General features: G+C 40.9%; 1 protein-coding gene across 4 annotated transcripts in view; it reads left to right on the top strand.

The window, feature by feature from the left end:
• LRRC4C (leucine rich repeat containing 4C) overlaps positions 1-14683 on the top strand; it is a 1433039-nt gene that overhangs the window by 212182 nt on the left and 1206174 nt on the right. The gene's annotated exons all lie outside the window — the stretch shown is intronic.

The following is a 14683-nucleotide window of genomic DNA, read 5'->3' as shown; positions in this document are numbered from 1 at the left end:
AGCCCTTAGCTCATTGCACACATGCTGTCCTTCTTGTAACTTTAAGTCTGATTCTCTAGCTTGTTCCTTTTCTTCATTTGTCTATTCAATTATTCTTATGGACATAAATAGATACAGTCAGTCATTTATTCATGCATTCAAAGGTACTGAGTCCCTACTAAGTGTTAGACACTATGATTGGTCTCAATAAGTACCTTTAAGTTCCCTGTGAGCACGTACTTGACTGTGAGCTGAATGACCAATCTTACCTTGATCCTCTGCTGCTGCTGCTGCTGCTGCTGCTGCTGCTGCTGCTAAGTGGCTTCAGTCGTGTCCGACTCTGTGCGACCCCATAGACGGGGGCCCACTGCCTCTGGGATTCTCCAGGCAAGAATACTGGAGTGGGTTGCCATTTCCTTCTCCAATGCATGAAAGTGAAAAGCAAAATTGAAGTCGCTCAGTTGTGCCCGACTCTTAGCGACCCCATGGACTGCAGCCTACCAGCCTCCTCCATCCATGGGATTTTCCAGGCAAGAGTACTGGAGTGGGGTGCCATTGCCTTCTCCACCATGATCCCCTACTTCCAGGTGTTTTCCCTTTATGTGTATTTGAGTTTCAGTCCTCTTCACATGCTGGCAGAGAATAATGATCTTGCCAGATCCAGAATTATAACTCCCACATCAAAAGTGTTGCTATTGTATTGCTTTTGGCTTTTTTTCCCCCGATACAAGTATACCTAAAGCAATCTTTTACTACACCTCCTTGGAGGGAGTTTAAAGAATCTATGATATTAAATAAACTTCCCAGGTGGCATAGTGGCAAAGAATCCCCCTGCCAATGCAGGAACCCCAGGAGATGTGGGTTTGATCCCTTGGAGGAAGAAATGGCTACCCATTCCAGTATTCTTGCCTGGAAAATCTCATGGACAGAGGAGCCTGACGGGCTATAATCCGTGGGGTCACAAAGAGTTGGTCATGACTGAGCATGCACTCACTCACATGGTATTAAGTGCAATCCATAAGCTTTAGCTAATGCCAGACTTTGACCTCAGAAAAAGGAACATTGTATTATTAGACTGTTTTATTGAGAGGACACTACTTGTTCACGATCCTTAAACTGCTTATATTATTTTGTAGTGATGAAGATATTGCTACTCATTCTGTTTCAATTTAATTTTGAGTCAAAGAATCAATAATAAATGTTGACAGGAAGGGCTTATTTACTCCTGAGAGTATTGGTTTCACTTGGTCTGAAAAAATTATTTTCAAACCCAACAGTTTTTGTTAGCATATTTCACTTCTAACACAACTGATGTTTGATACCTTAGGTAGAAGTAAGGAATGGAAATCTGTTGATCTCTTAATGTGTTACTTCCTGTATGATCAGAAATGGGGCAGTTTATTAGGAAGCATATTAAGGAGCATGACACCAAGAGAGTGCAATGTGTTTAGGTAATACGATGTGAAAGCAATTGAACAAAAGGATGCTGATAGAATACCACGCAGGAATTTCCCCAAGGGAGACACTAAAATTCTGAGGCTCAGAAATGAGTGCTGGGCTCTCTCATTGAGAGAAAACTATTCCCAGCTCTGAGAACCACAGTTCCAGAAATACTTTTACCTCCTATTTCGTTATTGCTAGTAGACCTTGTAGGTAGGTGCGCAGACGCTACTACTTATAAAACATTTTAGTCATGTATGGATGTGAGAGTTGAACTATGAAGAAAGCTGGGCACTGAAGAATTGATGCTTTTGAACTGTGGTGTTGGAGAAGACTCTTGAGAGTCCCTTGGACTGCAAGGAGATCCAACCAGTCCATTCTAAAGGAGATCAGTCTGGAATATTCATTGGAAGGACTGACGCTGAAGCTGAAACTCCAATACTTTGACTATCTTATGTGAAGAATCAACTCACTGGAAAAGACCCTGACACTGGGAAAGGTTGAAGGTGGGAGGAGAAGGGGATGACAGAGAATGAGATGGTTGGATGGCATCACCGATGTAATGGACATGAGTTTGAGTAGGCTTTGGGAGTTGGTGAAAGACAGGAAATCCTGGCCTGCTGCAGTCCATGGGGTGGCAAAGAGTTGGACACAACTGAGTGACTGAACTGAACTGTATTGTATATTTTGAACCAAACAGATGACAGAGTGTTGAATATCTAAAGTTAAAAAAAAAAAAAGGGTAATAAGAACTTTTTTCTTAACATAATTTGAAGAGCACAGACTAGTCACTGTCTTTATATACCAACTGTTTTAACATCCTAGCTTCAACTAGCATGTTGTTGTTCAGTTGCTAAGTCATATCTGACTCTTTCGCTACCCTGTGGACAGTAAGTAGCCTGCCAGACTCCTCTGTCCATGGGATTCTCCAGACAAGAGCACTGGAATGGGTTGCCATTTCCTTCTCCAGGGGAATCTTCTCAACCCAGGGATCGAACCTATGACTCCTGCATGACAGGCAGATTCTTTACTACTGGGAAGCCCTCAACCAGGATATTCCATAATAATTTAGAAGAGGGAATTTTTCTGCCAGTGGAAAACCAACTTCAAGAATGAGAGCCCTTAATTTTGATCAACTCATCATTCTAGTGAATAGAAGCATTCATTGTTAGAATGTATTAGCCGTCCCTATGTTTCTATTTTGCTTTTTTTAGACAACTATCCACATTCATAGTTTAAAGAGGTCAGCAGACATTTTTTCTTTCTGTAATTACAGATAATAAATATTTTAGGCTATGTGGGTCTTAAAGTCTCTGTTGTAACTATTCAGCACCACAGTTGTATGTATAGCCATTCAGTTCAGTTCAGTTCAGTCACTCGGTCATGTCTGACTCTTTGTAACCCCATGAACTGTAGCACACCAGGCCTCCCTGTCCATCACCAACTCCAAGAGTTCACTAAAACTCAGGTCCATTGAGTCCGTGATGCCATCCAGCCATCTCATCCTCGGTCGTCCCCTTCTCCTCTTGCCCCCAATCCCTCCCAGCATCAGAGTCTTTTCCAATGAGTCAACTCTTCGCATGAGGTGGCCAAAGTACTGGAGCTTCAGCTTTAGCATCAGTCCTCCCAAAGAATACCCAGGACTGATCTCCTTTAGAATGGACTGGTTAAGATCTCCTTGCAGTCCAAGGGACTCTCAAGTCGTCTCCAACACCACAGTTCAAAAGCATCAATTCTTTGGCGCTCAACTTTCTTCACAGTCCAACTCTCACATCCATACATGACCACTGGAAAAACCATAGCCTTGACCAGATGGACCTTTGTTGGCAAAGTAATGTCTCTGCTTTTGAATATGCTATCTAGGTTGGTCATAACTTTTCTTCCAAGGAGTAAGCGTCTTTTAATTTCATGCCTGTAGTCACCATCTGCAGTGATTTTGGAGCCCCAAAAGATAAAGTCTGCCACTGTTTCCACTGTTTCCCCATCTATTTCCCATGAAGTGATGGGACCAGATGCCATGATCTTCGTTTTCTGAATGTTGAGCTTTAACCCAACTTTTTCGCTCTCCTCTTTGACTCTCATCAAGAGGCTCTTTAGTTCTTCTTCACTCTCTGCCATAAGGGTGGTGTCATCTGCATATCTGAAGTTATTAATATTTCTAGAATTATAGGAATAAATGAGTGTGTCTGTATCCCTAAAATCGCCTTCATTTTTTTAAATGAAGCAGACCACCAGACAGATTTGGCCTGTATGCCATATTTTTCCAAGCCTTGTTTGGACCAGACAAAGCTTGTTATTAGAAAAATAGCACATCAGACATGTTATTAGAAAAAGAAAAATAGCGGCCACCAACCTAACCATTTTTCAAAACTTTTATCCACAGTTTTAAATGGCATGCTTATCTTCTGAGATTTTATCTTTAATTTTTATGTTTTATTAACTTCTCCCTGTAGAGGATCAAGATTTGATTTTAGAACTTTCCCAGTCCTACTCCTAACATGCAAACTTCCATGTCTCCAAATATTTAAAAATTATAATTGTAGCAAGATCATTATTTAGATTTGACATTATCTGGTTCTGTAAATGCTATTCCTGGCTGGAACATATTGAATATGGTCTTTACTGCAGACTTAACAGAGGATGTTGTTTCTTTCAGAAATCTTGGGTGTCAACCTTTTATGACTTTTTTCTTGAATTCTTCAGAGTCGCTCAGGGAAGGCTTTTCAAACTAGTCTCTGGGGAGTTTATGTCTGACTGACAGAGTTCTAGGAATAAGCTTATAATGCCATACCCCTCAGTTTGCCTGGGAAATGTCTACAGTAAGCCCCCTACATACAAATGTATTCTGTTTTGAGAACACATTCGTTAAGTCCAATTAGTTCATAAGTTCAACAAAGTTAGCCAAGGCACCCAGCTAACACAACTGGCTATATAGTACCGTGCTGTAATAGTTTATAATACTTTTCACATAAATAATGCATAGAAAGCAAAAAATAAAGAAAACATTTTTAATCTAATAGTACAGTACCTTGAAAAGTACAGTAGTACAGTTAGAACAGCTGGCATACGGGGGCAGGCATTGAGTGAACCGCCAAGAAGAGTTCCTGACCGGAGCGGGTAGAGGTGGCAGGAAATGGCAGCTGAAGGATCGTCAGCAGTAGGAGGTGGAAGACAAGCTGTGGTCACACTCACCCCTGATGTTGATGGCACAGGTTCTAGCCCTTGCCTGGAATCAGTTCTATAACCCTCTGGCCAAAACAATCCAGTTCTGTCTGCATAGTAGCTCTTTTATTATTATTTTTTTCTCATTGTTGATGACATGGTAACACTGGATTGTATTCTGAATGACTACTGCCACCTTTTCGTACTGTTCTACGTTCGAGTCCCATGCCTCAAAAACTAACAGTACTTCTTCAAATAAAGAGAATCCCCTTGATAGTTCTTGCACTGTCTCACCATATCCTGCCTCATGACTCTCTTCTTAGCAGTACCAGCGACATCACTGTTTCTTTTACTCTTGCTTGAGGACACCTTGGACTTGAAATAAATATACCCTACTACTGTACTCTACATAGTACTGTAAAGAAAACAAAGGCACAACCATTTGGAGAGGATAACCACACATGACAATACACACACATGACATGACATGACATGTGACTAACTTATGTGATTGGACATGTAAATCGCATCTTTGAAAGCTCACAACTTAAAGATTCATATGTAGAGGACTTACTGTAATTTAAACAATGTTCCAAAGTAGATGATTATGAATAGAGACCTTCCTGCTGTTGTTCAGTCACTAAGTTGTGTCCAACTCTTTGCGACCCCATGGACTGCAGCACGCCAGGCTCCTCTGTCCTCCACTATCTTCCAGATTGCTCAAATTCATGTCCACTGAGTCAGTGATGCTCTCTAACCATCTCATCCTCTGCCACCTGATGCAAAGAGCCAGTTCATTGGAAAAGACCTTAACACTGGGAACTATTGAAGGCAAAAGGAGAAGGAGGCGGCAGAGGATGAGAGCCCTGGTCTGGACGGTAAATTATAAGGTCACCCTGCCTGGGAGCCAAGTTGGGGAAGAAAGTTGGACAATATCAGCATTTTAGTTCATTTGACTGTAAACTTGGTTCACACATCCTGTTTTCCAAGCCATGGGCACTCAGTCATAGAATCCCTCAGTTTACAGTTGGGTACACTGTGATCCACTGGGTCTGGTATCTCCCAGCACAGAAACTCTCTATTTATATTGTAAAATAATAACCCTCCAGGCTTCCGCATGAAGAGAAAGGGAAGTTGCTAGGCTGTGATGGCCATGAGAGATTCTAACAGACTTTTCAGCCTGTTTTCTGGGGTTTCATCCCTGCATTAAACCACAGATGTTTAATGGGCCGCAGGGAGTTCTAGGGTGTTTAGATTATTTATTAGTTGTTTCCTACTGCCAGCTTAGGGGTCAGCCTTTTCAGTCAGCTCATCAATTACCGCTTGTCTATAGACTTTCTAGCTTCCTGAGCTTTGTTTTTGTTATCTCTCATTCTCTCTTTCTTAACAGAACATTGCCTTTCAAAGAAGAAATGTATGTGTCATACTGTCCTTATAGTGCTTAGAGTGGATTTGGGGGGAAGCAGAGAATTAATGCCTATGTTCTGCTCACCATCCTTAACCAGAAAACCATACAGCTGCAGTCTCTCCCGTTTACTTCTTTCCTCTTGTCTTCATGGGTGGAAGGAGATGACCATCACTCCATCTCCGTATCTTTATTTCCAAAAAGACACTTTCACCCCCACAGCCACCCCTTAGTTTACTGCTCAGTTTCAAATGAACAAGTTCCTTTAAACTTCCTTCACATACCCTATTTTCCAAGTCATTGCCTTTCCCTGCAACTCTCCAAGAACTTTTCTGAGTGCTCCTAAGTTTCTATATTGCAGTCTCTAGAAAAGGCAAGGTATTTTTACATTGTATGTTTTGGTGGAGGAGTGTAATCCAAGAAAAATGGAGGGAATTGAAAAATATTATTTGGCTGCATTGGGTCTTGGATGTTGTGCCATGCCTGCTCTCTACTTGCAGGGCCCTGGCTTAGCTGCCCTACAGCAGGTGGGATCTAGTTCCCCAACCAGGAATTGAACCCACATCCCATACATTGCAAGGAGGATTCTTAACCTTCAGATCCCCAGGGAAGTCCTGTATCATTTTAATGCTCAGTCATTAAGTGGTGACTGACTCTGCAACCCCATGGACTATAGCCCATCAGTCTCCTCTGTCCATGGGACTTCCAGGCAAGAATACTGGAGTGGGTTGCTATTTCCTTCTTCAGGGGATCTTCCTGATCCAGGTCCCATAGGGGAATTGTTAATGGCAGATGAATGGGTACTAAATGAAAGACATTATTTGTCCCACTTAATGAATGATAAAACTGCTTTCCAGAGATTTTAAGGAATTTACCCAGAATTAGATAACTGTGGGGTAGTAAACTTGCTTTTAAACCCGTGGGTATTAGTTGAGAAACTGAAGTCCAGTCTTTTCACCACACCATTGGATCGCTAGACTGCGTATTAATAAATGACAGAAAATGAGGTTCACAAAGACCTGTAGACTTAACCTTGAATAATACTTAAGCATTTAAAAAGCACATATTGATATATTCTTTATCTCATCTGAATTTTTCAAAAATACCATAAGATAGCAATGCTATTGCTCACTGTAAGAAGAAAAATGAAGTTGTTATGTAAGTGAATAATTCAAGGCCACACAATCAGTGAGCTTTAGAGACCATTCTGGAGCCCAGGTTGTTGGCCTAGTGCCCTGAGAAGCTTCTGAAAAACTCACAGTAGGCCACACATACCTCATACATCAGAAAAAGACGATGTTCTGTGTGTTTTACAAAAGAATAGCTTGTTTTAGAGACTCTGAACTGTACTTGGGCCTAACATGGTTAAGCAATACTTTCCTCTTGTACATCAGATTGTCAGGCTTAAGATACAAAATTCAGAGCCAAAAAGAAATAAGATGAATTCAGGTATTCCTTAAGGTCAAGGTTCCAGATAGAAGTATTTCCCAAAGGCACCTAGAGAGAGGAGTAAATTAATCTGATCATGTACCTATTTCCAGAATCTGTAGGGAATATAAACATTAGAGGAATGATGTAATTGCTAGATAGTATAACAACACAACTACATCCACTAGGAAACAACCAATGTTGAGTTACATGTATTGGTATTTTTTTATAGAGGAAAAACAACACAAAGCACTAGAAGGGAGGTTTGGAAATGCTCTTTAAATGGGAAAGGCAATATGAATTTGTGACCAACAAAAGGCGTCTGAATTATCTCTCCTTGGGAAATTAGAGCTTTGCAGAATTTTAAGATTCTTTTTCTGTAACTTTTTATAAACTCTCCCTAATTTCCCAGGGAGAAAAGAGAGCCTCTTCAATAAATTGTGCTGGGAAAACTGGACAACTACAAGTAAACAAATGGAATTAGAACACTCCCTAACCCCATACACAAAATTAAAATCAAAATAGATTAAAGACCTAATTGTAATCTGGGTACAGCAAAACCCTTAGAGGAAAATATAGGCAAAACACTCTTTGAAGCAAATCACAGGAAGATCTTTTTCAATCCACCTCCTGGAGTAATAAAAATAAAAACAAAAAAACAAATGGGACCTAATTAAACTTAAAAGCTTTTGCATTGCAAAGGAAACCATAAACAAAACAAAATGACAACCCTCAAAATTGGAGAAAATATTTGCAAAGGAAGCAATGAACAAGGGAATAATCTCCAAAATATGCAAACAACTCACGCAACGCAATATCAAAAAAATGAACAACCCAGTTAACGGGCAGAAGATCTAAATAGATATTTCCCCAAAGAAGATACACAGATGGACAATAAACACATGAAAAGCTCAACATCTTTGATTGGCATCTTTAAAGAGATACAAATCGAGACTACAATGGGGCATCACCCCACATTAGTCAGAAAGTCCATATTCAAAAATCTACAAACAATAAATGCTGGAGAGGATGTGGAGAAAAGGGAATGCTACTACACTGTTAATGGAAACGTAAAAATTGGTACAGCAACTATGGAGAACAGTATGGAAATTTCTTAATAAAAAATAAAGATATTGTATGATCCAGCAAGCTTCCCAGGTGACACTAATGGTAAAAAACCTGCCTGTCAATGCAGGAGACATAAGAGATGCAGGTTCTGGATCAGGAAGATTCCCTGGAGGAGGGCATGGCAACCCACTCCAGTATTAACCTTCTGAATGGGAAGCTTAATTAAGATGCCAGTAATTCGTGATCTTAAATATTTGGTATACTGAAAGTGATTTGTTTTGCAGATCTTGGAGCTATTCTTATACTCAAACTGGGTTAACATCTTGGGTGTTCAGCCAAAAGACACAACCAAGCTGAAGATTGGGTGAAGGGAGGATTTATTACTTGCAGCAAGTAAGGAGAACACTGGGGATCTTTCCTAAAGTGGTCTATCCATGAGAGCAAGATGGGAAGTTTTAAGGTAAGGGTGTTTGCCTATTGATGAGGGGGCTTGGACAGTAGGCAGAGTCCAGGTTTTAGTTGATTGAAATCATCAAGTTCAGAAAAATTCAGCATCATTATCTCTTAGATTCCACTTGATCTAATGGTTTGGCTTCTAATGGTGTTTTTCAGTCACTAAGTCGTGTCTGACTTTTTGCAACCCCATGCACTGCAGCATGCCAGGCTTCTGTGTCCTTCACTATCTCCCAGAGCTTGCTTAAACTTATCTCCATTAGGTCAGTGATGCCGGCAAGTCATCACATCCTCTGTCATCCCCTTTTCCTTCTGCCTTCTATCTTTCCCAGCAGCAGGGTCTTTTCCAATGAGTCAACTCTTCTCATCAGGTGGCCAAAGTATTGGAGACTCAGCTTCAGCATAGTCCTTCCAATGAATATTCAGGATTCAGTTTCTTTAAGATTGGTTTGATCTCCTTGAAGTCCAAGGGACTCTCGAGAGTCTTCTCCAACACAGTTCAAAACATCAATTCTTTCGTGCCCAGCCTTCTTTATGGTCCAATTCTCACATTCATAAATGACTACTGGAAAAACCATAGCTTTGACTATGTGGACCTTTGTTAGCAAAGTAATGTCTTTTCTTTTTAACATGCTATCTAGGTTTGTCATAGCTTTTCTTCCAAAGAGCAAGCATCTTTATATTTCATGGCTGCAGTCACCATCTGCAGTGATTTTGTAGCCCAAGAAAATAAAATCTGTTACTATTTCCATTGTTTCCCCATCTATATGCCATGAAGTGATGAAACTGGATACCATGATTTTAGTTTTCTGAATGTTGAAATTTAAGCCAGCATTTTCACTCTCCTGTTTCCCCTACATCAAGAGGCTCTTTAGTTTGTTTTCACTTTCTGCCATAAGGGTGGTGTCAACTGCATGTCTGATGTTATTGATATTTCTCATGGCAATCTTGATTCCAGCTTGTGCTTCATTCAGCCTGGCATTTCACATGATATACTCTGCATATAAGTTAAATAAACAGGGTGACAATATGCAGCCTTGATGTACTCCTTTCTCAATTTTGAATGTCTGTTGTTCCATGTTCAGTTTTAACTGTTGCTTCTTGACCTACATACATGTTTATCAGGAGGCAGGTAAGGTCTTACTGGTATTTCCATCTCTTTAAGAATGTTCAACTATTTGTTGTGATCTACATAGTCAAAGGCTTTAGGATAATCAATTCCACAGAAGTAGATGTTTGTCTGGAATCCTTTTGCTTTTTCTACGATCCAGTGGATGTTGGCGATTTGATGCCTGGTTCCTCTGCCTTTTCTCAATCCAGCTTGTACATTTGGAAGTTCTTGGTTCACATATTACTGAAGCCTAACTCGGAGGATTTTGTAGCATGAACTTGATAGCATGTGAGATTAGTGCAATTGTGCGGTAGTTTGGACGTTCTTTGGCATTGACTTTCTTTGGGATTGGAATGAAAACTGAACTCTTCCAGTTGTGTGGCCACTGCTGAGTTTTCCAAATTTGCTGGCATATTGACTGAAGCACTTTAACAACATCGTCCTTTAGGATTTGAAATAGCTCAATTGGAATTTCATCAGCTGGAATTTCATGGCCTCTTCTAGGTTTGTTCCTAATGATGCTTCCTTAAGCCCATTTGATTTCACACTCCAGGATGTCTGGCTCTAGGTGAGTGATCACAGGATCATGGTTATTTGGGTCATTAAGATCTTTTTTGTATAGCTCTCCTGTGTATTCTTGCCAGAAGCGGGATTTAAATTGTGTAAAATAGCTTAAGTGCTTTAGGCTAGTTTTCACCATTGAATTAGAAGAGGAAGTCTGTTCAGTTGATTTGTTATCTTTGCCTTTGTTACTTGTCTTTGTAAGTTTTTCCTTTGATTCTCTAAGATCTTTATTCAGTTCAGTTCAGTTCAGTCACTCAGTGATGTCTGACTCTATGCGACCCCATGGACTGCAGCACACCAGGCCTCCCTGTCCATCAACTCCCAGATTTTACTCAAATTCATGTCCATTGAGTCGGTGATGCCATCAAACCATCTCATCCTCTGTCCTACCCTTCTCCTCCCTCCCCCAATCACTCCCAGCATCAGGGTCTTTTCCAATGAGTCAGTTCTTCGCATCAGGTGGCCAAAGTATTGCAGTTTCAGCTTTAGCATCAGTCCTTCCAATGAATATTCAGGACTGATTTCCTTTAGGATTGACTGGTTGGATCTCTTTGCAGGCCAAAGGACTCTCGAGTCTTCTCCAACACCACAGTTCAAAAGCATAAATTCTTTGATGCTCAGCTTTCTTTATAATCCAACTCATATCCATAGATGACTACTAGAAAGACTGTAGCTTTGACAAAACACACGTTTGTTGGCAATGTAATGTCTCTGCTTTTAAATATGCTGTCTAGATTGGTCATGATTTTTCTTCCAAGGAGCAAGCGTCTGTTAATTTCATGGCTGCAGTCACCATCTGCAGTGATTTTGGAGCCCAAGAAAATAAGATCTGTCACTGTTTCCCCTTCTATTTGTCTTGAAGTGATGGGATCAGATGTCATGATCCTAGTTTTCTGAGTGTTGAGTTTTAAGCCAACTTTTTCACTCTCCTCTTTCACTTTCATCAAGAGGCTCTTTAGTTCTTCTTCACTTTCTGCCGTAAGGGTGGTGCCATCTGTATATCTGAGGTTATTGATATTTCTCCAGGCAATTTTGATTCCAGCTTGTGTTTCTTCCAGCCCAATGTTTCTCATGATGTACTCTGTATATAAGTTAAATAAGCAGGGTGACCATATACAGCCTTGATGTACTCCTTTCCCGATTTGGAACCAGTCTGTTGTTCCATGTCCAGTTCTAACTGATGTTTCTTGATCTGCATACAGATTTCTTAAGAAGCAGCTTGGGTGGTCTGGTATTCCCATCTCTTTCAGAATTTTCCACAGTTTATTGTGATCCAGACAGTCAATGGCTTTGACATAGTCATAAAGCAGAAGTAGATGTTTTTTCTGGAACTCTTTTTCTGTTTTAATGATCCAACGGATGTTGGCAATTTGATCTCTGGCTCCTCTGCCTTTTCTCAATCCAGCTTGAACATCTGGAAGTTCATGGTTCATGTACTGTTGAAGCCTGGCTTGGAGAATTTTGAGCATGAGTGTGTGAGATGAGTGCAATTGTATGGTAGTTTGAGCATTCTTTGGCATTGCCTTTCTTTGGGATTGGAATGAAACTGACCTTTTCCAGTCCTGTGGCCACTGCTGCAGTTTCCAAATGCTGGCATATTGAATACAGCGGTTTCACAGCATTGTCTTTTAGGATTTGAAATAGCTCTGCTGGAATTCCATCACCTCCACTAGCTTTGTTCCTAGTGATGCTTCCTAAGGCCCACTTGACTTTGCATTCCAGAATGTCTGGCCCTAGGTGAGTGATCACACTATCATGATTATCTGGGTCATGAAGATTTTTTTTTTCTATAGTTCTTCTCTGTATTCTTGCCACCTCTTTTTAATATCTTCTGCTTCAGTTAATTCCATACCATTTCTGTCCTTTCTTGTACCTATCTTTGCATGGAAAATTCCCTTGGTATCTCTAATTTTCTTGAAGAGATCTCTAGTGTTTCCTATTCTCTTGTTTTCCTCTATTTCTTTGCACTGATCACTGAGGAAGGCTTGCTTACCTCTCCTTACTGTTCTTTGGAGCTCTGCATTCAAATGGGTTTATCTTTCCTTTTCTCCTTTGCCTTTGGCTTCTCTTCTTTCCATAGCTGTTTGTAAGGCCTCCTCAGACAACCATTTTGCCTTTTTGCATTTCTGTTTCTTAGGAATGATCTTGATCACTGCCTCCTGTACAATGTCAGGAACCTCCATCCATAGTCCTTCAGGCACTCTGTCTAGCAGATCTGATCCCTTGAATCTATTTGTCACTTCCACTGAAGATCTTTATTACTGATACCTTTTCAAGGAGAGGTCTTGCAGCCAGGTTAGATCACAAAATGGCCTAGACCAAAAAATGGTTTCTCTTATGTCAAGAAAGCCATGCATGTCTGGTTTTTCTTTCTCTGGACCCCTGGACCATTTCTGCTTACTTTATTTCTGTCTGCGTGGACGCTAAGTCGTCTCCACTGTGTCGACTCTTTGCAACCCTAAGGACTGTAGCCTGCCAGGCTCCTCTGTCTATGGGATTCTCCAGGGAAGAATACTGGAAGATGTTGCCATTTCCTCATTTAGGGGATCTTCCCTGGGATCAAACCTGAGTCTCTTATGTCTCCTCAGTTTGCAGGTGTTTTCTTCACCATAGAGTCACATAGGAACTCCTGTGTATACTCTTCTGCTTACTAGTTGAATGTCTCATAGAGGTCACTCTTGAACTTTGATTTTTTGATCAGTTAAAGAAGTTTTCTGTTTGCACAGGTTTACAGGCTCTAAGCTTAAATTGTAGTAGCTTTTCAGGGTGATCTGAGCAGACTTTCACCACTTTTTCCCAATGTAAAACAACACACATCAGTATGAGAGATTATTATGTTTTTAATGTTATGTTTAATGTTACTGTTTAAGGAACTATTTATTGTTTAGAACTGGAGAAGCCTCATTTCTACATTTGAGTTAATTTATGTGGGTTGTTGTTGTTTAGTCACCAAGGTGTGACCCCATGGACTGTAGCCCACCAGGCTCCCCTGTCCACGGAATTTCCCAGGCAAGAATACCAGAGTGATTTGCCATTTCCTTCTCCAGAGGATCTTCCCAGCCCAGGGAAGTGGATTGGCAAATGGATTTTACCACTGAGCCACCAGGGAAACCTAATTTACATGGATCAGTTCACTTCAGTCGCTCAGTCGTGTCTGACTCCTTGCAACCCCATGAATCACAGCACACCAGGCCTCCCTGTCCATCACCAACTCCTGGAGTTCACTCAGACTCATGTCTATCAAGTCAGTGATGCCATCCAGCCATCTCATCCTCTGTCATCCCCTTCTCCTCCTGCCCCCAATCCCTCCCAGCATCAGAGTCTTTTCCAATGAGTCAGCTCTTCACGTGAGGTGGCCAAAGTACTGGAGTTTCAGCCTTAGCATTATTCCTTCCAAAGAAATCCCAGGGCTGATCTCCTTCATAATGGACTGGTTGGATCTCCTTGCAGTCCAAGGGACTCTCAAGAGTCTTCTCCAATGCCACAGTTCAAAAGCATCAATTCTTTGGCGCTCAGCCTTCTTCACAGTCCCAACAGAGGCTAGTTATTAATGTTCTCCTTTGGTTTTTCCTAATCTCTGGGTTTGCTGAATCTATTTTCCTTTTAAAATTTACTTTTCATTTTTTATTTCTACCTCCGTGTAACAGAACAGATGGGGCACTGTGTATGTAACATGCCATTTGATGGTTGGAGTGGTTGATTAAACAACACAATTATCATTTAATCTACCCACACTGGTAGTAGAATGGAGTGACATTGGTTTACTGGTTTGGATAGAGTTTGGTAGAGTAAAAACAATAGTGTGTTACTTTCCCTAGTGTGGGAGCCTGCACACTGTGACTTGCTCATATTCCTGGACTGACTGACTGATTACTCTGTACATAGTCCTTAGTTGCATTATTGCCCAGGGTGACTGAGCATGCGGGAGTGTTGGCAGTGATGCTGTGTTCCTGTGGAAGGTGAGGATGGCTTGGAGAAGGAAACAAACATGCAGGGCCAGCCTTTCAAAAATCACCTTGTTTCTATTAAACAATATTTTTTAAGATACATTGATCGTGTTCAGAGCTTTAGAC

The sequence above is a fragment of the Ovis aries genome, chromosome 15 (assembly GCF_016772045.2).
Source record: "Ovis aries strain OAR_USU_Benz2616 breed Rambouillet chromosome 15, ARS-UI_Ramb_v3.0, whole genome shotgun sequence".
In the NCBI taxonomy this organism is placed as follows: domain Eukaryota; kingdom Metazoa; phylum Chordata; class Mammalia; order Artiodactyla; family Bovidae; genus Ovis; species Ovis aries.
Note: the sequence above shows the minus strand (reverse complement) of the source record. Positions and strands in the feature narration are given on the sequence as shown.